Below are 25,396 nucleotides of genomic sequence, written 5' to 3'. Positions count from 1 at the left end.
CCAACGATATAGGTACAAAAAGGCAAGAGGTCCTACAAGACAAATTTAGGGAGCTAGGAGCTAAATTAAAAAGTAGGACCTCAAAATTAGCAATCTCAGGATTGCTACCAATGCCACGTGATAGTCAGAGTAGGAATCGCAGGATAGCTCAGATGAATATGTGGCTTGAGGAGTGGTGCAGCAGGGAGGGATTCAAATTCCTGGGACTTTGGAACAGGTTCTGGGGGAGGTGGGACCAGTACAAACCGGACTTTCTCCATCTGGGCAGGACTCAAACCAATGCCCTCGGGGGAGTGTTTGCTAGTGCTGTTGGGGAGGAGTTAAACTAAAATATCAGGAGGATGGGAACCTATGCAGGGAGACAGAGGGAAGTAGAATGGGGGCAGAAGCAAAAGATAGAAAGAAGAAAAGTAAATTGGAGGGCAGAAAAACCTAAGGCAAAAAGCAAATAGGGCCACATTACAGCAAAATTCTAAAGGGGCAAAGTGTGTTAGAAAGACAACCCTGAAGGCTCCGTGCCTCAATGCGAGGAGTATTCGGAATAAGGTGGACGAATTAACTGCGCAGATAGCTGTTAACAGATATGATGTAATTGGCATCACAGAGACATGACTCCAGGGTGACCAAGGCTGGGAACTCAACATCCAGGGGTTTTCAACATTTAGGAAGGAGAGACAGAAAGGAAAAGGAGGCGGGGTGGCATTGCTGGTTAAAGAGGAAATTAATGCAATAGTAAGAAAGGACATTAGTTGGATGATGTGGAATCGGTATGGGTGAAGTTGCAGAATACCAAGGGGCAGAAAACGCTAGTGGGAGTTATGTACAGACCACCAAACAGTCGTAGTAAGATTGGGGATGGCATCAAACAAGAAATAAGGGATGCATGCAATAAAGGTACAGCAGTTATCATGGGCGACTTTGATCTACATATTGATTGGGCTAACCAAACTGGTAGCAATGAGGTGGAGGAGGATTTCCTGGAATGTGTTAGGGATGGTTTTCTAGACCAACATATTGAGGAACCAACCAGGGAGCTGGCCATCCGAGACTGGGTGATTTGTAATGAGAAGGGACTAATTAGCAATCTTGTTGTGTGAGACCCCTTGGGGAAGAGTGACCATAACATGGTAGCATTCTTTATTAGGATGGAGAGTGACACAGTTAATTCAGAAACTAAGGTCCTGAACTTAAGGAAAGGTAACTTTGATGGTTTGAGGCGTGAATTGGCTAGATTAGACCGTCAAATCATACTTAAAGGGTTGACGGTGGATAGGCAATGGCAAACATTTAAAGATCACAAGGATGAACTTCAGCAATTGTACATCATTGTCTGGAGTAAAAATAAAATGGGGAAGGTGGCTCAACCATGGCTAACAAGGGAAATTAAGGATAGTATTAAATCCAAGGAAGAGGCATATATATTGGCCTGAAAAAGCAGCAAACCTGAGGACTGAGAGAAATTTAGAATTCAGCAGAGGAGGACAAAGGGTTTAATTAAGAGGGGGGAAAATAGAGTACGAGAAGAAGCTTGCCGGTAACTGACTGCAAAAGATACGTGAAGAGAAAAAGATTAGTGAGGACAAACGTAGGTCCCTCGCAGTTAGATTCAGGTGAATTTATAATGGGGAACAAAGAAATGGCAGACCAATTGAACAAATACTTTGGTTCATGAAGGAAGACACAAATTACCTTCCGAAATTACTAGGGGACCGAGGGTCCAGTGAGAAGGAGGAACTGAAGAATATCCATATTGGGCGGGAAATTGTGTTCGTGAAATTGATGGGATTGAAGGCCGATAAATCCCTGGAGCCTGATAGTCTGCATCCCAGAGTATCTTAAGGAGGTGTCCCTAGAAATAGTGGATGCATTGGTGATCATTTTCCAAAAGTCTATCGACTCGGGAACAGTTCTGATGGACTGGAGGGTAGCTAATGTAACACCACTTTTTAAAAAGGGAGGGAGAGAGAAAGCAGGTAATTATAGACTGGTTAGCCTGACATCAGTGGTGGGGAAAATGTTGGAATCAATTATTAAGGATGAAATAGCAGCGCATTTGGAAAGCAGTGACAGGATTGGTCCAAGTCAGCATGGATTTATGAAGGGGAAATCGTGCTTGACAAATCTTCTGGAATTTTTTGAGGATGTAACTAGTAGAGTGGACAAGGGATAACCAATGGGTGTGGTGTATTTGGACTTTCAAAAGGCTTTTGACAAGGTCTCACACAAGAGACTGGTGTGAAAAATCAAAGCGCATGGTATTGGGGGTAATATATTGACGTGGATAGAGAACTGCTGGCAGACAGGAAGTAGAGAGTCGGGATAAACAGGTCCTTTTCAGAATGGCAGGCAGTGATTAGTGGAGTGCCGCAGGGCTCAGTGCTGAGACCCCAGCTCTTTACAATATACGTCAATGATTTGGATGAAGGAATTGAGTGTAATATGTCCAAGTTTGCAGATGACACTAAACTGGGTGGCGGTGTGAGCTGTGAGGGGGATGCTAAGAGGCTGCAGGGTGACTTCGACAGGTTAGGTGAGTGGGCAAATGCATGGCAGATGCAGTATAATGTGGATAAATGTGAGGTTATCCACTTTGGGGGCAAAAACGTGTTGACAGAATATTATCTGAATGGTGGCAGATTAGGAAAATGGGAGGTGCAACGAGACCTGGGTATCATGGTTTATCAGTCATTGAAAGTTGGCATGCAGGTACAGCAGGCGGTGAAGAAAGCAAATGGTATGTTGGCCTTCATAGCTTGGGGATTTGAGTATAGGAGCAGGGAGGTCTTACTGCAGTTGTACAGGGCCTTGGTGAAGCATCACCTGGAATATTGTGTTCAGTTTTGGTCTCCTAATCTGAGGAAGGACGTTCTTGCTATTGAGAGAGTGCAGCAAAGGTTCACCAGACTGATACCCAGGATGGCCGGACTGACATATGTGGAGAGACTGGATCAACTGGGCCTTTATACATTGGAGTTTAAAAGGATGAGAGGGGATCTCAGAGAAACATACAAGATTCTGACGGGACGGGACAGGTTAGATGCAGGTAGATTGTTCCCGATGTTGGGAAAGTCCAGAACCAGGGGACATAGTCTTAGGATAAGGCCATTTAGGACTGAGATGAGGAGAAACTTCTTCACTCAGAGAGTTGTTAACCTGTGGAATTCCCTGCCGCATAGAGTTGTTGATGCCAGTTCATTGGATATATTCAAGAGGGAGTTGGATATGGCCCTTACGGCTAAAGGGATCAAGGGATATGGAGAGAAAGCAGGAAAGGGGTACTGAGGGAATGATCAGCCATAATCTTATCGAGTGGTGGTGCAGGCTTGAAGGGCCGAATGGCCTACTCCTGCACCTATTTTCTATGTTTCTATGTTTCTATGCAACAGATAATTTATTTTTCCCAATTTGCTATAAAGCTCGAAACTCTCCCTCCTTCCTCCCAAAGCAGCCACACAACACCCACACACGCCTTCACTCCCTCTCAGCTCCCTCTCTCTCTGTCTCCTCTTATGCGCATGTCATGATGACCCTTGACCTCCTGAATCGCGGGAATCGAGTGTTGCCATGCCGTTGCTAAGGATGGTGACACTTTACAGCAGAAGGTTAGAGAGATTTAACGCTAATGCTCATTTCATATTGCTCGCGGTAACGCCCAATTTCAAAAATTGATACTGGGGGCTTTGGGAATGGGCGACAATCCGGAGATCAGAAAACGCATTTTTACCGACCACGCCGGAAATAATGCCCATTTTTGGGTAATCTGCACAAAAGTGTAAAATCTAGCCCAAAATCTCTGCCCACCTCTTATAAAGCTAGCAGTAGCACAAAAAGGGATAGGGGGAAGGGGGCTATCCAATGCTGGGTATTCCGATATATTCCCAACCTAGGAGCATATCAGAGCAGGATTGGTGGCCAGTAAGGCCAGTGAAAGCAAGCATACCTGTCACTTGATTAGGTGCAAAGGGCTGGGACAATCACTTCACTCACCCAATGACATTGGCCCGAGACACAAACCCTTTTAATGAACTAGCCCATTGGGGGGCAAAGTTTTGGGCAGATCTGGTATCAGTTCCTGGTGGTCTGCACCTCTTAAAGGGGAGGTGAAGTGCTCATTGTACAACTCAACTGGAAGGATGCTTGTGTTCTGGAAGGTTATAAAATGCTGACTGGGAGAGTGTCGAGATTGTCATTGACATAGTCAGTCAGCTCAGACCACCCTTCCCCTGGCAGTTTGTCAGGGCACTCTACTCTAATTTGATGGAAATAGAATATTCTTCCTCTTCCTATTTCCTCCACTACGTTACTAGGAATAGGAACATAGTGATAAGAACATAAGAATGTAAGAAATAGGTACAGGAGGAGGCCATACGGCCCCTCGAGCCTGCTCCACCATTCAATAAGATCATGGCTGATCATGGACTCAGCTCCACTTCCCTGCCCGCACCCCATAACCACTTATCCCCTTATTGTTTAAGAAACTGTCTATTTCTGTCTTAAATTTATTCAATGTCCCAGCTTCCACAGCTCTCTGAGGCAGCGAATTCCAAAGATTTACAACCCTCTGAGAGAAGAAATTTCTCCTCATCTCAGTTTTAAATGGGAGGCCCCTTATTCTAAGATCATGCCCTCTAGTTCTAGTCTCCCCCATCAGTAGAAACATCCTCTCTGCATCCACCTTGTCAAACCCTCTCATAATCTTATACGTTTCGATAAGATCACCTCTCATTCTTCTGAATTCCAATGAGTAGAAGCCCATCTACTCAACCTTTCCTCATAAATCAACCCCCTCATCTCTGGAATCAACCTAGTAAACCTTCTCTGAACTGCCTCCAAAGCAAGTATATCCTTTCATAAATATGGAAACCAAAACTGCATGCAGTATTCCAGATGTGGCCTCACCAATACTCTATACAACTGTAGCAAGACTTCCATGCTTTTAATCTCTATCCCCTTTGCAATAAAGGCCAAGATACCATTGGCCTTCCTGATCACTTGCTGTACCTGCATACTGTCCTATTGTGTTTCATGCACAAGTACCCTCAGGTCCTGCTGTACTGCAGCATTTTGCAATCTTTCGCCATTGAAATAATAACTTGCTCTTTGATTTTTTCTGCCAAAGTGCATGACCTCACACTTTCCAACATTATACTCCATCTGCCAAATTTTTGCCCACTCACTTAGCCTGTCTATGTCCGTTTGCAGATTGTTTATGTCCTCTTCACACATTGCTTTTCCTCCCATCTTTGTATCGTCAGCAAACTTGGCTACGTTACACTCAGTCCCTTCTTCCAAGTTGTTTATATAGATAGTAAATAGTTGGGGTCCCAGCACTGATCCCTGTGGCACCCCACTAGGTACTGATTGCCAACTCGAGAATGAACCATTTATCTCGACTCTCTGTTTTCTGTTAGTTAGCTAACCCTCCAGCCATGCTAATATATTACCCCCAACCCCGTGAACCTTTATCTTGTGCAGTAATCTTTTATGCGGCACCTTGTCAAATGCCTTCTGGAAGTCCAAATACACCACATCCACTTGTTCCCCTTTATCCACCCTGTTCATTACATCCTCAAAGAATTCCAGCAAATTTGTCAAACATGACTTCCCCTTCATAAATCCATGCTAACTCTGCCTGACCAAATTTTGCTTTTCCAAATGTCCTGCTGCTGCTTCTTTAATAATGTACTCCAACATTTTCCCAACCACAGATGTTAGGCTAACTGGTCTATAGTTTCCTGCTTTTTGTCTGCCTCCTTTTTAAAATAGGGGCGTTACATTTGCAGTTTTAAATCTTCTGGGATTAAGTTACTGAACTAGTAATCCAGAGGCCTGGACTAATAATCCAGCGATGTGAGTTCAAATCCCACCACGGGAGCTGGGGAATTTAAATTGCGTTATTAAAATTAATTGGTAATAAAAAGTTAGTATCAGTAATAGTGAGCATGAAATTATTGTTTGTTTTAAAACGCCATCTGGTTCACTGATGTCCTTTAGAGAAGAAAATCTGTCGCCCTTACCTAGTCTGGCCTATATGTGAGTCCAGACCCACAGCAATGTGGTTGACTCAAAACTGCCCTCTGAAATGGCCTATCAAGCCACTTAGTTGTAACAAATCACTAAAAAAAACCAATAAGAATAAAACTGGATAGACCACCTGGCATCTCCCTCGGCACCGGTTTCATACACGACAACGGGCACACTCAGCCCAGTCAATCCTACAAAGTTCTCCTCACTAACATCTGGAGACTTGTGCCAAAATTGTGAGAGCAACAGCCTGACATAATCATACTCAGAGAATCATACCTTTCAGCCAATGTCCCAGATTCCTCCATCACCAACCCTGGGTATGTCCTGTCCCACCAGCAGGACAGACCCACCTGAGGTGATGACACAGTGGTGTACAGTCAAGAGTGAGTGCCCCTGGAAGTCCTCAATATTGACTCTGGACTCCATGTAGTCTCATGGCTTCAAGTCAAGCATGGGCGAGGAAACCTCCTGCTGATTAACACCTACTGCCCTCCCTCTGCTGATGAATCAGTACTCCTTCATGTTGAACACCACTTGGAAGAAGCACTGCAGGAAGCAAGGGCACAGAATGTACTCTGGGTAGGGGACTTCAATGTCCATCACCAAGAGTGGCTCAGTAGTACCACTACTGACTGAGCTGGCCGAGTCCTAAAGCACATAGCTCCCATGGGCCTGCAGCAGGTGGTGAGAGAACCAACACGAGGGAAAAACCTACTTGACCTCATCCTTACCAATGTACCTGTCGCATCTCTCCATGACAGCATTGGTAGCAGTGACCACCGCACAGTCCTTGTGGAGGCAAAGTCCCATCTTCACAATGAAGACATCCTCCATTGTGTGCTGTGGCAGTACCACTGTGCTAAATGTAATAGATTCAGAACAGATCTAACAGCTCCAATCTGGGCATCCATGAGGCACTGTGGGCCATCAGCAGCAGCAGAATTGTATTCCACCACAATCTGTAACCTCATGGCCCGGCATAGCCCTCACTCTACCATTACCATCAAGCAAGGGGACCAACCCTGGTTTAATGAGGAATGTCACGAGCAGCACCAGGAGTAATTAAAAATGAGGTACCAACGTGGCGAAGCTGCAACACAGGACTACATGCAGGCTAAGCATTGGAAGCAGCATGCTATAAATAGAGCTAAGCGCTCCCATAATCAACGAATAAGATCAATGCTCTGCAGTCCTGCCACATCTAGTCATGAATGGTGGTACACAATTAAACAACTAACGGGAGGAGAAGGCTCCATGAATATCCCCATCCTCAATGATGGTGAAGCCCAGAATGTGAGTGCAAAAGACAAGGCTGAAGCATTTGCAACCATATTCAGCCAGAAGTGCCAAGTGGATGATCCATATCGGCCTCCTCCTGAGGTCCCCACCATCACAGAAGCCAGTCTTCAGCCAATTCGCTTCACTCCACGTGATATCAAAAAACTCTGGGCCCTGACAATATCCCAGCTGTTGTGCTGAAGACTTGTGCTCCAGAACTAGTCTCGCCTTTAACCAAGCTGTTCCAGTACAGCTGCAACACTGGCATCTACCCAAAACAGTGGAAAATTGCCCAGGTATGTCCTGTGAAATAAGGTAAATTTATTTTTACACCCTTTAAAATATGTAAATTTATTTTTCAAAAAATTTAATTTTTGTTTTAAATAATGAATTAAATTACAGTTTGCTTAATTTTAAATATGTGATTTAAAAAATATATATTTTAAGTGTTTTGTGTATTTTTGGCGGTATTCCCATTCATACTTATGGTGGTATGAATGGGAATACCCCTACTTGGATTGGGTGGGCTGGTCCAATTGATCCCAGAGCCGGTTGTAAAATGCCTGGGCCCCTGGAATACGTGGACATCTACACCAGCCTACGCATAGAGGCCCAAGGAGGCAAGTCACTGAACCTCCCGGACCACTTGGTAAGTTCGTAGATTTTTTTCAGGTCGGAGGCATCTGCCCGCAGGAAGCCTCCGACCGCAATTTCTGCACCAATATATTTTTTCTAATTCAACTAATCACTCTTACTCAGTCTAGATCACAGCTTGGTGCTTCATTGAGCAAACACTCGTTTGCAACAGTATACCTTTGCCTTAACTCATAATTATTTTCTCTGTTTCCTCTTTCCCAGTCGGGATGAAGTCCCGAGCCCATTAACAATAGAGGAAGAGGAGGACACTTCAACAGAAGATGCACCATTACTCACTTCTACAGTTACAAGCACCAGCTCAGAAATTGGCCCCAGCTGGAGTATTGTGTCCAATTCTGGGCAGCACACTATAGGAAACACGTCAAGCCCTTAGAGAGGATGCAGAGTAGATTTACTCGAATAGTACCTGGGTTGCAGGACTTCAGTTAAATTTAGAGACTAGAGAATCTGGGGTTAATTCTCCTTAGAGCAGAAAAGGTGAAGAGGAGATTTAACAGAGGTGATAATATCATGAAGGGTTTGATAGAGTATATCAGGAGAAACTGTGTCCAGTGGCTTAAGGGTCATTAAGCAGAGAACACAGATTTACGGTAATTGGCAAAAGAATCAGAGGCGAGATGAGGAGAATTTTTTTTTTTTTACGCAGCTCATTTTTATGATCTGGAACACACAGCCTGAAAGGATCGCGGAAACAGATTCGATAATAAGTTTTAAAAGGAAATTGGATAAACACTTGAAAGTTAAAAAAATGCAGGACTATGGGAAAGGGCATTGGAATGGGAATAATTGGATAGCTCTTTCAAAGAGCCGGCACAAGAACCTCTGCAGCTGGTTCGAGGGGCTGGCCCCTCTGGATGGCTAACTTGTGCAGCATACAGCAGACAACCTCAATTCTAGAGACTATCTGAGGAATATACTGCCGGATGCCTCCAGACCTATCTAGGCAGTGGGACTATTGCATTAAGAGATTTATGGTCTGTTCTATTAGATTTTGAGTCGAGGCGTGGTGCTGATTGTACCTCACTTGTGCTTGGGTTGCTGAGAGGAGTCATTAGTCAGGAGTGGAGAGGTTAGCCTCTGTCCCCATGTTTGGAGTCAAAGAGAGAGGGGATTGAAGATTGGCGCAGGGTGAGGCTTCAAGGCAGCTACCAGGCAACCTGATATAAACCTGCCAGCGGAATGAAATCCTTTCCTATTCATGTAGACTCCAACCTCTCCCGCTGGAGTGTGCAAATATATCTGTCTACAGTCGAGGTAGTTTGCAATTGATGGAAAAGCCTAGAGCTGTCTACCTGCTTTGTGTGGAAGCCAATGAAATCACTGGCTTTGTCAACGTGCACCTTCAACACTTGGTAAATACAGAGCTGCACATCTGATTGGCTGATGTTGTAGATGCCACCTGCTGGAGACTGGAATGATCTCAAGGCATAAATGTTCGGGGCCACAGTGACTTTGACATGCACAGGCCAGAATGTAGGTGGGCTTGGGCTAGAACCTCCACTTTTTTTGCATGCTTAACGTCCATTTAAACCCCATTTTACCACTGAAATTATGTATAACGTCTAGATAGCGCCCATTTTGGCACAAATGAAAACTGGCGGGCATTTTTAGGAAAGTTATCGCCAAGCGTTCTTTTCCCATGTGCTTAACACCCGGAAAAAATATTACCGCCTGCCCACTTTTTTGGGGCAGAATCAGCAGAATGGGCAAAATCGACGCCCATAATATCACCCAGCGTTACTTTGCACAAGGAATTAACGCCAAGATTCAATATTAATGCCCACTGTTTTTTGTCGTAAAGAGCATATTTACCCAAACTAGCGGCTATGGAAATCGCCCATCATCAATTTCACCACCTCGCACACATATCGCCCACAATATCGCTCGCCCAAAAAAACGCCCACAATAAGTGGAACTAATCGGAATGAACACCAGCAGTGTGGCTGGCATTTGTTAAGTCCCACTCTTACGTGTGGAGCTGATATCTGAAATATTTGCCTGAAAGAGCGCTGATGTGAGTGACAACGCTGACACACTGCTGTGTGTGTACAGCTCAGACATCAATGGTGCCCATCACCTCGATGTTAAGTTGTATTTAACCCTTTCATGGTAAGGAATCACCAGTGTGTAATGGTCCAGCTATCTGAAATAATGCGCAACAAGGTTATGTTCAATAACAAAAATTTTATACCAACATTGTTCTGAAATCATAAGTATCACAACCAATAACACCCAACCCCCTGGTCCCCAGCCCCCATACATTGCAACAAATTGCATACACCCAGCCATCCCCTGCGCACATGCACCTCACTTTCCTTCCCCCTTGCCCTTCTTCTCCCCACCTCTATCCCTTCCCCTCCTCGCTCCATGGCGCCTGGTCGAGGAGTTCCTCAGGTGGTGCCTCATTAGAGGGAATGAAGGTAGATGCGGTCATTGCACGGGTACGGGAGCGGGGTTGCTGAGGGGGCTACATTCTCTGATGCAGAAGCAGGATCTTGGTCCTTGCTCTCATCTGTCATTTGCAGTGGTGGTGCGGAACCGAGGGGTGGAGTGCCACGCTTGGGGACCACTGGGAGGCAGGCGCCAGCAGTGTTCCTGGCTATCACATCCAGGGACTCCACCATCCGCGGAATGTACTCGGTCATGGTGGCCAGCTGTCGGGATATGCCCCCCAATGCTTCAATGAGGTGGTCACCAATGTCTACAGTCCACCTGGACAACTGTACCATCTCTCCGCTCTCATGTCGCGCTCGTGGAACAGACCTGCCACGTCCACAAGGCCTCCTCGTGGTCGGCGCCGACCTGGGGACAAATGGGGTGCCCTATGCTAAGGTGCTTGGGACCAGTGTGGAGGCGAGAATGATCGGAGCACCACTAGATGGCCTTGGGGTGGAATGGCTTCTGGAGCGCGACGAGGCAGTTTCTTCGAAATCTGCACTCTCATTCATGGAGAACAGACCCAGCGGATTGACGGGCGAGAATCGGAGCTCCTCAACACCAGATGTAGTAGGATCATCCGCTGACACCTGCCCCGTGCCCCCACCTTCTGGCCTCTGTGGTCTTGCCTGGGGCCGCACTGCTGGCTGAGCTATAAAACACAAATGAGGTTATTAGAGGAGAAGGGGTGCTAGGGTGACTAGATGAGTCCAGCGCTACACAAAGCATATGCACGACAAAAGCACCACCACTATTAAAATCATCATAGACATCACATTTCATGACCCTCAACATATTGTGCATTGCAATGATTTTCATTTGGCCAGCATTATTTCTATGACAATTTTAGAAATCATCTACATGTATGATTGTTCAGATATGAGTGTGTGTGGCATCTATAGACTTTACATCACGCAATGGTGTAAGCTTTACATAGAAACATAGAAACTAAGTGCAGGAGCAGGCCATTCGGCCCTTCGAGCCTGCACCACCATTCAATATGATCATGGCTGATCATGCAACCTCAGTACCCGACCCTTGCCTTCTCTCCATACCCTCTGATCGCTTTAGCCGTAAGGGCCACATCTAACTCCCTTTTGAATATGTCTAATGAACTGGACTCAACAACTTTCTGTGGTAGAGAATTCCACAGGTTCACAACTCTCTGGGTGAAAAAGTTTTGCCTCATCTCGGTCCTATATGGCTTACCCCTTATCTTTAGACTGTGATCCCCTGGTTCTGGACTTCCCCAACATTGGGAACATTCTTCCTGTGTCTAACCTGTCCAATCCGTCAGAATTTTATAAGTTTCTATGAGATCCCCTCTCATTCTTCTAAATTCCAGTGAGTATAAGCCTAGCCGATCCAGTCTTTCCTCATATGTCAGTCCTGCATCACTCATGTGGCATCACTTCAGGGTCTGCAGATGCGTCCAGGGGTGCTTCCCCACGAGTGTGAGAACACGCTCCTCCATCTCAGTGATATCGCTGGGGACTGATGGCCCCCCACCTGTTCGCCTCTGCATGAACCTCATCGTCGATAGCTTCTTCTATAAAAGGTGACAGGACGACTTGGCATGAGATCATTGCGTGATATCATTGCGAGGTACTGTCACAGAGACTGATACAACACATAACCGACAGATATAATCATGATTATTATGATAATTATCATTCTTTACCGAAAGACGTGCACCATGGTCGTAGGCTTTGAGTAAAACATTCCCGGTAAAAGTGCAAAACCTCACATCTACTGATAGTCGCTCATGACATAAGTACATAAGTAAATATATTCTCTTGCGGATCCCACAAGGTCGTTCCATTGTTTGCGGCATTGATTGCCCTCACGCACCTCGTTGTTCGCCGACGAGACCACCTCTGTTATCTCGGTCCATATCTTCTGGTATGCCTTTGGGGTGTGCTTCCCACGTCCTCCCTGTGTCAAATCACCCCAGCGTAACTTGACCTACTGCAGGAGGGAAGCCTCATCCGAGAACCTCCTGGCTCTTTTGCGCCCTCCAATGTGCTTCTCTCCCACCTCACTGATCTCTCCAGCGTTAGTCTCCACAGCGTGTTGTGATGCCTCCTCCTCTCTCTCCATTATAGGCCAAATTCGGTCAAATATGTGGCTGGTAACACCTACTTTTTGTTTGCCTACTTGCTGTGAAGCTCTAAAGTCTCCCTCCTTCCTCCCAAAGCAGCCACACCACACCCAGCCACGCCTTCAATTCCTCTGAGCTCCCTCTCTCTCTGTCTCCTCTTCTGTGCATGTCATGGTGACTCTTGACCTCCAGAATCATGGGAATTGAGCATTGCCATGCCGTTGCTAAGGATGGCCACACCTTACGGCAGAAGGTCAAAAAATTTTAACGCTACCGCCCATTTTATATTGCTCGCGGTAACACCCATTTTCAAAAGTGGAGACTAGGTGGTTTGAGAATAGGCGAGAAGCCGGTGATATGAAAACCCTTTGTACCGCCCATGCCAGAAATATCACCCATTTTTGAGCGATAACCACAAAAGTGGAGGTTCTAGCCCTTTGTCTTGGGCGGCTTCTGGTGCTGCAGTACATGGCAAACGTCTGGACAAAAACCCTCTGCTGATTCCCCAAATTACTTTCACAAACAATTACTGTCAGTTTGAGCAGCTAAAACCTCCAAAAGCTGAAAAGCAGCACACTAGCTGTCAAAATAAACTAACCAGTGATTTACCTGAGAGCAGCTCATGATCCCTTTAAATATCTTTAACAATATCATCCTCCAGAGTGTTTCCATCCATGATATCTGTGACTGATTTAGAATTAGGAATTTGGATGCCAGGCGATCTTATTTAGCATGTTTAAATAGGCGCACGCTCTATTTCAGATGGGCATGCTCGACACCTAAAATAAGGCCCGATTCAAAATGGCAATGGCCGAACTCTGTGCGTGGAACGGACGTGTGAGATTACAAATTAACTTTCAGTACATTGGCGCTCATTTTTAGAGGGAAAAAAGATGTTCCCAAGTTGAAAGTTCATCTTTTTTACAGCAAAAGATAACTAATAAACATTAAAAGTGTTATCTTTAGGTTCTTTCCTTTGTGCATTATCAGAATAGCTCTCTTTAACTTTTTGTCCACAACAGGTTACTTAAAGTTAATCTTGCATTTGTTCTATATGTCAGGGATGATTGATTCTTGCCCTCTTTTCCAGCGGTTTAGTTTTTATTAAGTTTTCTCAGCTGGTAATGCTTTTCATTTTTTGCTTCACTGAAATGTCATATGTTTGCTGATGCTTACTGGAGAGTTGCTAGCAGCTCTCACCAATGCAGATATTTGAATAATATAAAGTATCCACGTAAACATTCCATAAGCCTTTGTGTTCAATTTATGCCAGGCGGCTGTCAAGGCGCAATTTTGGTTTTTGAAAGAATATAGAGCTGTTGAATCCTAGATGCCAAATATACAGCCAAGAAATCCGTCAGGGGAGCATATTCTGGCATAGATATTGGGTTGCGCCTGCCTGGAACCTCTGCAGTCAAAATGAATAAAATGCTTAAGCTGTCCACAGGCCTCTGAAATCCGCACTTGTTTGATGATTCCTGATTGAAGACTCAGTGATGTGAGCTAATCCATAGTTTGCAGACCAGCAGATGTTTCAGCTTTGTCTCCACCTCGCATACTTAGTAAATGCTTTATCAATGCATTATTTGATTGGCACTTACCATAAAACTCATGCATCCTAACTGATTTATAGAAGAAATAATCAGATTCCCTTGAGGGCCGAAGCAGGAGAACTCCTGATACAGGGGCTCCCTGCCATCAACCCCACTCCCCTCACACACACAATGATGGGTCTTGTTTGGACGGGCCAAAAAGTCATTGGATTCTTCAGTGCATGGCTGGAGTACCTGCCGAAGTTCTGGTGGGCCTACACTGGAACAGCCGTGAAATTTTGGAGCCACTCAATTTAAACTGTCTGCACCTTCCCTCTCCAAAATCTCAGCTCATGTACCTAGTTCTGGAGTTTGTAGCAATCTGAACCATATTACGTTTTGTAATGTATGCACCTGCGAGTAGGCTCACAGATTTGTAGAGCTGTTAACGAGAGGTGGGCGCCGGAGGGACTGGAGTGCATCATCACCCCCGGCAACCAAATTTTAATTTGATGTTTTTTGTCTAAAGTTTTATTTGTTTATTGTGCCAGTTTTAGTGCCCCTTCCCCCTTTTAGCCAGGGGGCACTTGTACAATTTGTGTTTTTAGTGCCCTCAAAACCCCCCCCGCAAAAAAAACAAAAAACGAGAGGGCATTTGTTTGAAAGTGTTTGGAGTGTCCCCGGCCGCCCCCCCTCCCCGCTTTAATCAGGTGGCACATGACTTTGATTTAATGATTTTTATTGTTCACAACAAAATAGTTGTAGAGCTGTTAAGTTGTGAGTGGCTTAGCCAATCACGTAATGTTTACAAAACACAATGAAACTCCAGTCAGTTGGGTATGGTCATCCACGATGAGGTATGCAGTTGTGAGCCTTGTGGATGAAGTGGTAAGGTGTAGTGTGATTTTTAAACCTTTTTTAATAAATCAACTAGTTCTTAATAGCAATATGTTGCTATGAATTCTTAAGCAAAGAATCCATGAAACAAATACATTACACATGGTGATGAGAATGGGAGTTTCATTATGAAGAAATTTTGGTGGAATTTCCTTTTGAAGGCAAATGCAAGTGGAGCACAGCAAGAAGATATACCGGCGGTGTGGTTCCCGAATGACAGTTTGGCAGTACCATTTTTTTTTGTGAGTAATGAACAGTGTGGAACTGATAAAATTAGCTTGTAGAAAGTCATTTAGAGTCATTGAAAAGCAATTCAAGATTATTGAGAGTGATTAACCACTAGTAAGCTAAGAAGGCAATATGGATGTGACAATGAATTATGTCAGTAATTTGGAAGTTTTTGACAAGAATAAGGAATCATTTAGATCGTACAGAGAAATATTGCAAATGTCTTTCAGAGTTAATGATGTCAATGAAGTCCCAGCAGGTGTGGCAGATTGACAATTAAGGAATCAAGCAGTTCAGAAGAAGAAGAAAGCTATTCTGTCAGTCATGATTGGAGGAGAGAATATCTTTGCGAATTTGTTCACCCTGAGAAAGGTTAAGGATGCTTCATTCTCAGACATACTACAGATATTGGAGAATTGTTTTGATCCACAGCCTTTAGAAATAGTGGAGAGCTATAAGTTTGCAATGAGAAACCAAAGGCCTGATGAAACCATCAGTGAATATATTGTTGTCATAAGAAAATTGTCTCCACACTGCAATTTTGGATGATTTCTAAACAGGGCTCTTCAAAATAAATTTGTGTGTGGATTAACGGATGAACATATCCAGTCAAAATTGTTAGGTATGGATGATCTCTCTTTTGAGAGAGTTTGCAAGATAACCACCTCCATGGAAATGGCAGAAGAAAATATTAAGGAATTTCACTCATTACTGGCAGTAGTAGCAGTTCACAGCCACACAGCTGTAGAAATGCAGAAGATTGTGAGCCCTAGTCAGTGGGAGATTTATGAAACCAAGAAGAATAGATGTTATAGGTGTACTGGCAATGCATCATTGTCATCATAAGTGGTCCGTCGAAATGAAGATGACTTGCTTCCACGGCAAAAAAGAATGAGTTCACAGGTGTTTCAATGAAGGACCCGAACTACATCCTCAAAGGTGGAAGATGCCTGTGCGTAAATTTTTTTAAGGGGTGGTGGCCATTGCACACCAGCCATCACATGGGCTTGACAGAGCTAGGTCTTGGTCCAGTGGCAAGGATTAACCAAGACGACTGGAGACCAGCTCTGCTGTACGGACCTAGTGCATGCACATATCACAGTGTGGGCTGGCCTGTGCTGCCCCTGGACCCCTGGCCCTGAACTCAGGCCTCCCTTGGGCCCTGATCACATCCCTCTACAGTCTCTCACCGCTCCTTTGCCCCAACCTCGCCGCTCCTGCTGTATCTGCCAATGCTCCAATCACCGACCTAGACCTTGATGACGTCACTCTTCGCTGCCATTGCCCTCCTGCACCAGCTCGTGCTGCTCCCTGGAGTAGTATGCCTCCACGCCACTCCTTTTATGGCCCCAACCTGCCGCTGGTGTTCTCACGCAGGTTGGGGCCTCCACGCTGCTCCCAACCATATCGCACAACAGTGTCGGATCAAGTAGGCAAGATGCTACTAGTGCCATGTAAGGGGACACATTGCAGCCACATATAAATCCAAGGATAGGCCCAATGATAATCAAAGACTTCACTAGGTGGAAACCGATCAGAACAGTGTAGGTTTAGGTGTACATGCACAGAAGGGCAAGGCAATACATTCCTTATGTCAAGATTTCAGAACGTTAGTACTGATTAATAATCGATGGATTAATATGACAATAGATACAACGGTTGATTGCTCAATAATGAGGCAGGATGTGTATTACAAGAATTTCAGGGATATACCACTAAACACCAGCTCAGCAAAGCTGAAAACATATTCAGGGGAAAAACTGAAGACACTTGGACAAATGGAGTGTATGGTACAATAACAGGGGCAACAAGCAAGATTATCTATTATTATAGCGAAATACGTCAATCGGCCGACACTTATAGGCAAAGATTGGCTAAGAGTGCTTTGTTTGGATTGGTACAATGTCTGTAGTACAGAAGTGGTTAAGTCTCGGCTGGATACTCTGTTGGAGAAATATGCTAACAGGTTTGAGGACTTGTACGAGGGCATCAAGGGATACAATGCACATATTCGGATTAGGTCAGATATCAAACCTATTTTTTGTAGACCAAGGCCGGTTCCATATGCATTAAAATCATAGGTTGAGCAAGAGCTTGATAAGTTGGAGAAAAATTAAGTTTTAATGAAGACTGATAGGAGTGACTGCGCCACCCCATTAGTTAGAACATAAGAAATAAGAATTAGGAGCAGGAGTAGGCCATTTGGCCCCTGCAGCCTGCTCCACCATTCAATGAGATCACGGCTGATCTTCTAGCTCAACTCCACTTTCCTGCCCTATTTCCATATCCCTTGATTCCTTTAATATCCAAAAATCTATCTATCTCTGTCTTGAATATACTCATTGACTGAGCATCCGCAGCCCTCTGGGGTAGAGAATTTCAAGGATTCACCACTCTCTGTGAAGAAGTTTCTCCTCTTCTCAGTCCTATATGGCCGACCTCTTATTCTGAGACTGTGACCCTGTGAAGCCCTGTAAGAGTTTTGTATGTTTCAATCCGATCACCTCTCATTCTTCTAACCTCTAGAAAATAAAGACCTAGTCTACTCAATCTCTCCTCATAGGACAATCCCCCCATCCCAGGAATCAGTCTGGTGAACCTTTGTTGCACTCCTTCAGGGAGGTGTTGCTACAGTTGTACAGGGCATTGGTGAGGCCACACCTGGAGTATTGTATACAGTTTTGGTCTCCTAACCTGAGGAAGGACATTCTTGCTATTGAGGGAGTGCAACGAAGATTCACCAGACTGATTCCTGGGATGGCGGGACTGACCTATCAAGAAAGATTGGATCAACTGGGCTTGTATTCACTGGAGTTCAGAAGAATGAGAGGGGACCTCATAGAAACATTTAAAATTCTGACGGGGTTAGACAGGTTAGATGCAGGAAGAATGTTCCCAATGTTGGGAAAGTCCAGAACCAGAGGTCACAGTCTAAGGATAAGGGGTAAGCCATTTAGGACCGAGATGCGGAGGAACTTCTTCACCCAGAGAATGGTGAACCTGTGGAATTCTCTACCACAGAAAGTTGTTGAGGCCAATTCACTAAATATATTCAAAAAGGAGTTAGATGAGGTCCTTACTACTAGGGGGATCAAGGGGTATGGCGAGAAAGCAGGAATGGGGTACTGAAGTTGAATGTTCAGCCATGAACTCATTGAATGGCGGTGCAGGCTAGAAGGGCCGAATGGCCTACTCCTGCACCTATTTTCTATGTTTCTATGTTTCCTTCAATGGCAAGTATATCCTTCCATAGGCCAGGAGACCAAATCTGAACACAATATTCCAGGTGCAGTCTCACCAGGACCCAATATAATTGGAGTAAGATGTCTACATTCTTATACTCAAATCCTCTTGTAATAAAGGCCAATATTCCATTTGCTTTCTTAATTGCTTGCTGTACCTGTATGTTAACCTTCAGTGATCCATGTACAATGACACCCAGGTCTCTCTGAACACCAACATTTCCCAATCTCTCACCATTTAAAAAATACTCTGCTTTTCTATTTTTCCTACCAAAGTGTATAACTTGACATTTCTCCACGTTATATTCCTTTTGTCATGTTCTTGCCCACTCACTTATCCTGTTTATATCCCCTTGAAGTGTCTTTGCATCCTCCTCACAACTTACATTCCCACCTAGCTTTGTATCCTCAGCAAACTTGGATATATTACATTTGGTGCCCTCATCAAAATCAGTGATATCTATTGTGAATAGCTGGGGCCCAAGGAAGTGGTCAGAGATGGCCTTATCTGCAATTAGCATGATGGTAGTAGCGAGACCATAAGAGATGGCAAGGTCGAGGGGTTGGCAGTGAATATAGGTTGGGGAGTTTACATGGAGAGATAAGGGAGGATATGTGGCTCAGAGGAGAGAGAGCATGATGAATTGAGATGGAGGTTGAAATCACCAGGGATGAGTAGTCACTCGGTGCAGAGGCAGAGGGAGGAAAGTAGTGAAGAAATATCGTTAATAACATTTTCATGTTAACTTGGGCATATAGTTCACCTAAATTTTTTTAAATCTTGACTACTTGATTAACATCTCATCTCAATCATCTTCTCTCCATCACAAACAATCCCAGCTTCTTCCTTCGCACTCCATAGCTCAGATTTCTTAAGCTAGGCATCAGCTTGTTTGCTTTTTCCAAGCTGCTGCAAAGCCTGGATATCCTTGCAGTATAACTGACAGAATTGTACAGACTGCTCCAAGTGTGTCCTGTACAATGCCTTGTACAGACTCATTACCAGCTGCTTCTTCAAGATCAGTTGCCAGGTCGCCAGATTCATTAACACTGAGTTCGCTCTTTCAGTGACATGCTGCCACACAGGTTGCCTCCTTTGCATATTCAAGGCCCCCTACTCCCTTACCAAGAATCTGTCTGCATACTTCACTAGGTTGGTTATGCCAAAGACCTGGTTTGAAAATTGAGCTTCTCTCATATTTTGTCGAGCAATTGTCTGCAAATTCTGTGTACTCTGCAGTTTTATTAACCGAATTTTTGACTTTTATGCCAGTTCAGTAGCTGATAGTCACTTGGGAACCATTCAACTACCATTATTACAGGTGCACCGTGATTGGCTAGTTTTTTTGTTCTCACTAACAAAATCACATTCTCCGAAATTGCACACTCCCATGATTTAATTAACAGGTCATAAACAAGCACAACAGATATTTATTTTATTTTGTTTGAAGAGGAAAATAAGCCCCATTGTGACTTAACTTGTCCTTTACTGAAGTGCTTCTGGAGTGGTTGGAAGACTGGTAGTAAATTCTCTGTCTTTCATATAGTTAATGTTGTGGAAAAATGGAGCATTATTTATGTGTTTATTTCTAAACACAGACAGCTACAGAATATTTTTCAACATTTTTGTTGTAGCTATAGCATGAAGTAGATACAACAGCTCATTTAAATCCTCACTTGGGAGCAGTTTCAATGCTGGTCTTTCTTTTTCTTGTAAACATTCTTTAATTCTTCTCACTCTCCTGACAGTGATCTGTTGGCTACTATTCCATTATGGAAGCCTTACAAGTTGTCAAGTTTGTCTGTGGAAAAGACAGCTAACGGTCTTGTATTTGCCATAGCAACATCTACTGTTTCATTAGCAGGGACAGTAGCTAGGGAGCAGATAATTGTCTATTGTGTCTCACCTAAATTGGAAAGAAAATTTTGCAATCATTTCTTCTCCAAATATATCAAGCTTTGACAGATGAAGCTTCACATTGAAGATGCGGAAAGAGGAATGAAAGAAAACTATTTATGTAATAATTAAAATGGCCTGAAGTTCGAAGGTATCCTCAGTCATTTAAAATAATCCTTAATATTTTTACTGCAATGGTGAGTTCTCTCTTCGTGAATATAATCCCTACAACAGTGATGAGATATCTATTGCAACTGGGTTCTTGGCGTGAAGGGGGGGGTGGGTGGGGGGTCAGAGATCAGGAGGTCAGAGGAGGGGGAGAGGGTGGATTGGGCGGGAGAGTTGGAGGTAGGGGAGAGAGGAGGTGGGGCCAGGCAGGCGGAGAGGGTGGAGAGTGGGGAAGGGAGGGAATGAGGTGGGTTGGGCAAGAGGGGGAGGAGCGGATGGATGGGAGAAGCTGAGGCGGGTGGATGAGAGCTGGTGGGACTGGGCGGGCAGCAGAACGTAAGGTGGAGCGGTGGGGAGGGGTGAGGAGGAGTGGTCGGGAGTGATGGGAGTGAGGCGGGCCAGGCGGGAGGAGGTGGGGTGGGAGGGAGAAGGGCAGGAGGGGATAGGGCGGTCATGACACAGTGAGGTGAGGCAGGCATGAGGGAGTTGTTTGATCAGGAGATATTGGGGGAATCTGTATAGGTGGGGCAGGGTGGGTCAGAGGGGGTGGGGCAGAGCAGGGCAGGTGAGAGAGGGTGGGGTGGAGCAGAGGGGAGGGTAAGCAGCAGGGAGGGAGAGGAGCAGGCATGAGGGGGCGGAGCAGGCGGGAGTCGGTGGGGGCAGGTGGGGGGGACAAGGTGAGGTGGGGCGGGCGGGAGAGAGTGAGGCGGGCTTGTATTTTAACTGTCGGGCCCCATCAGCATGTGATTGGTGGGCATTTCCTCCTTCATGTGGAAACCGCTTTGGATAACAACTTTCCACAACATGCAGCACATTACTACAATGTGTTTGAATCTCTGTGGGCTGTACTGAAGCAAGCCCTCCAAGCCTATCCAGACACCTAAACCCTGGTTTCAATATCCCAATTGTGTGCTCAGTGATCATCCTGGTGATCCCATGGCTCTGATTGTACCTCAGCTGTGCCAGTGTACTAGGATTACTTAGGGGGTGTCATCAGCCATGTGTGGAGGGGGTAGCTCGTGTCTGCTAGTAGCTGTCCTCTGACATTCCTTGACAGGTGAAATAGTTGGCGAATGTTTGACTGGTGCTGGATGAAGGCATCTCGATAGCTGCCTGGACACCTGGCACAGATTATTCTGACTGTTCCTTCTGTAAATCAGTTAGGAAGCATTATTCTGTAGCGGTGACCACTGACCAGCTGCACATTCATTGAATAAATTCCTTTCCTGCTAATGAATGCTCCTGGCTAGTTTTCTAGTACCTTAATGACTACATGTATGTGGTCTGTGACCCCTTGCACATGAGGCTAGCCAGACACCGCAGCAAATTCCAGAGCCCTTTCATTTTGACTGCTGTTGTTCTTTAGGAAGGATATACAGATGTTGTTCCTGGCTAAGGGAACATTGGAAACCACCTTGATGCATTTACGAACAGCAGACTGAGAGATGCGGATAATGTCCCCCGTAACACCCGGGAAAGACTCTGAGGCAAATGTGGTATATTCTCGATGACATTACAACACACAGACTTTACAATTTGGCTCTAAACACAGGAACTTGTCAGGTGACCTGACCTTTTTATTATTGTAACCAGCAATGGCTGCATTACAACAGTAATCCAGTAGGTGGAGCAGTAGTCCAATAGGTGGAGCTATATTTTACACTTCTCCCTCCTTAATGAAGAAGTAATTATAATAAAATAATCATCATACATAACTTGCATGGTTATACATAACAAAAGATATTATTGTGATATATTAACCACTGGTTTTCTGTTTTGAAGGAGGATACCTTTCCTCTTGAACAGAACCTTCCAAACATGGTGTGGAACTTAGACTCATTCTAGGCTGAGCCTGAGGAAAGTTTTCCTTCAAGGGATGCCCTTGATAGACATTTGAACTCTCTACAACATCAAACTGTTTGTCTGCCTGACTCGGACTCAGACTTAATTCTGACTTTCTCTTGGACTTGTTCCTAGTACATCTGATGTAGGATATGCTACTGGTACGCTATTTGGAACAAGACTATCTGATGAGTCAGAAATAATCAAATCATTCCAACTGTCAAATCCTTCCACAGGTAAAATATATATATATTTTTTTTTTAATTCGTAGCCAATCGTTCCAATTCTTTGTCAAATCACAAACGCCAGAGGTCACCTTGCACATGCCAAGGATCACTCTGCGCCAATGCTCTTAGCCAAAAGGCCTAGAGCCACTGCACCGTTCCTGGAAGTACTGCAATACCAGGTTCGTGCCATGGAGGTGGATGGGTCAGGTCCCCCACACACCTCCGTGGAGGTGGATGGGTCAAACCTCTCCACCCACTTCCACAGGTAAAATATGATCAATGTGAACAAACCTAACCTGTCCATGATCAAACACCTTGACCAAATATGTGCAAGGAGCACATATCTTCACCACGCTTCTTGGTAACCACTTTAACCATTTATGGTCATGGTTCTTCACTTAGATCTCGCCACCATAAGTAATTGCATGCAAAACTCTTGGTCAAGCACATTCCCAGGTGCTGGTTATGATAATAATTTGGACCTGAATTTATTTGATATAACCTCTCTTGCACCCCACATGATACAATCTTTATCCACTTATAATTAATTCCTATAACAGAGTATGGATGAATATCTTTCTCTGATACCTGGTTTGGCCAGCAATTTGCTATGTAATCATACACCTTTGACATAACTGGGTCACTTTTGGTTGCTCTACCAATCTGTTAAGCTGTGACTGGCAGTTTATCAATATATGAAAAATAGAATACTTCTTCCCTATTGCATGTAAGAAATAGGGAAATAGGCAATCTAGACATAGCATCAGCATTACTGTGATCAGCTGATCGTCTGTTCTCAATGTCATACATATATGCTGACAAAATCAAAGCCCATCTCTGCATTCGGGCTGCAGCTAAGGTTGGAACTGGGGACCTGGATGGAAGATTGCTGTCAGGTGCCTATGGTCTGAAACGATGGTAAACTTACGACCATACAAGTATTTGTGGAACTTCTTGACCCAAAAAATGAATGCCAAAGCTTCCCTTTCGATTTGTGCATAATTACACTCACTGGCACTGAGAGTGCGTGAAGCAAAAGCATTTGGTCTCTCCTTCTCAATATGTAGTACATGAGAGATCATGCCCCAACTCCATACAGAGAGGTGTCACATGCTAGCTTGATCTCCTTAGATACATCATAGTGAGCTAAAATGGTGCTCTCTGCCAACTGGCTTTTACACTTCTTGAATGCTGCATCCAATAAATCAGATTTTTCAACAGTTCATTCAGTGGATGTAACACTGTAACCATATTTGGTAGGAACTTCCCATAATAGTTCAAAAGACCCAGAAATGATCGAAGATCAGTGACATTCTTGGGAGTGGGTGCATTTCTGATTACATCCAGTTTTTCCTTGGTTGAATGTAAACCATCTTTGTCTATCTGTACCCTAAGTACTCCACTGAGTTTTGAAATAACTCACATTTACGAGTAGACACTCGTACTCTGTGCTTCTCTAGCTGTTTGAGGACTTCATTCAATATGTTATTATGCATTTGCCTGTTTGGTGCTGAAATTAGTATATCATCCAAATAACATACTACCCCTTCAATACCTTGCAAAATCTGGTTCATCACCCCTTGGAATATGGCAGGGGCGGAAGAAACTCCAAAGGATAGCCTATTAAATTGATATAGGCCTAGATGAGTATTTATAGTCAAACATGACTTGGACTCCTCATCTAGTTCAAGTTGTAAGTAGGCATTTGTAAGATCCAACTTTGAGAATATCTGACCACCTGTCAGTGTTGTGAACAAATCTCCTACATTCAGCAATGCATTGGGAAGATTACCCTCTAGAACCTGGTTTACGATTACTTTATAATCACCACACAACTTTACCTTACCATCGGACTTAGGTACAACAACAATGGGTGTAGCCCAATTACATAGATCTATCTTAGAGATAATGTTCTCAGTTTCTAGCCTTTTGAGTTCTTGCTCAACTTTCTCCTTGAATGCATATGGTACAGGGTGTGGCTTGCAGTAAACTGGTCCAGTATCCTTCTGTGCCCTGACACTCATCTTGAAGCCTTGGATCAGACTGCCTGTTTCACAGAACACCGACAGATAATTCTTGATGACATCATACTTTGATGTAAGTCTCATTTCAACACGAAAAATCTCATTCCAAACCAGCTTCAGTGATCCCAACCAATTTCTTCCTAGTAAGGCAGGCTTGTCTCCTGCCACTACTAAGAGATGCAAGATCTGAAATTGATCCTTGTATTTCACCGGTACGGTGATATAACCTACCACAGGAATGTTCTATGCCGATTAGTCTCGCAGCTCTATCTTGGATTTCTCCAATGGGAAATCACGCAATTTGTTGAGGTATAGCGATTCCGGTACTACACTCACGGATGCATCAGTGTCGATTTCCATGGGTATCTTGGTTCCTGCAATATCTATGTGGATGATGATATTTTTCGAATTGCTGTTAGTTATCCACGTGCTCCTGATGATGTGTAGCTCTAGAACCTCCTCATCCTGTTGTTTTTCTTCAATACTATGTAGTCTCTGGGGATTTCTACTTATAGCTTTGAAAGTTGGTTTACTCTTCAGTCAACAAGATGCCCAGTTTTCCTGCAGAAGAAACACTCTGCCTTCACATATGGACAACTTTGAGCAATGTGTTGTCCCAGGCACCGATAGCATGACTTCAATGCTGTTACCATTGCCAGTTGCTGAGAGCTTGTGGCCCAACTGCCTTTTACTTTTAACCTGCAGGCGATTCACCTCAGCTGACTGACGACTGGAAATGGTACGTAATTTTTGGGAATATTGGTCGGCCATGTCCATTGACATAGCTGTCTGACAAGCTAAATCAAAATTCAAGTTAGGAGTTGTGAATAACTTTCTTTT

This window comes from Pristiophorus japonicus, chromosome 2 (genome assembly GCF_044704955.1).
Source record: "Pristiophorus japonicus isolate sPriJap1 chromosome 2, sPriJap1.hap1, whole genome shotgun sequence".
NCBI lineage: Eukaryota > Metazoa > Chordata > Chondrichthyes > Pristiophoridae > Pristiophorus > Pristiophorus japonicus.
Note: the sequence above shows the minus strand (reverse complement) of the source record.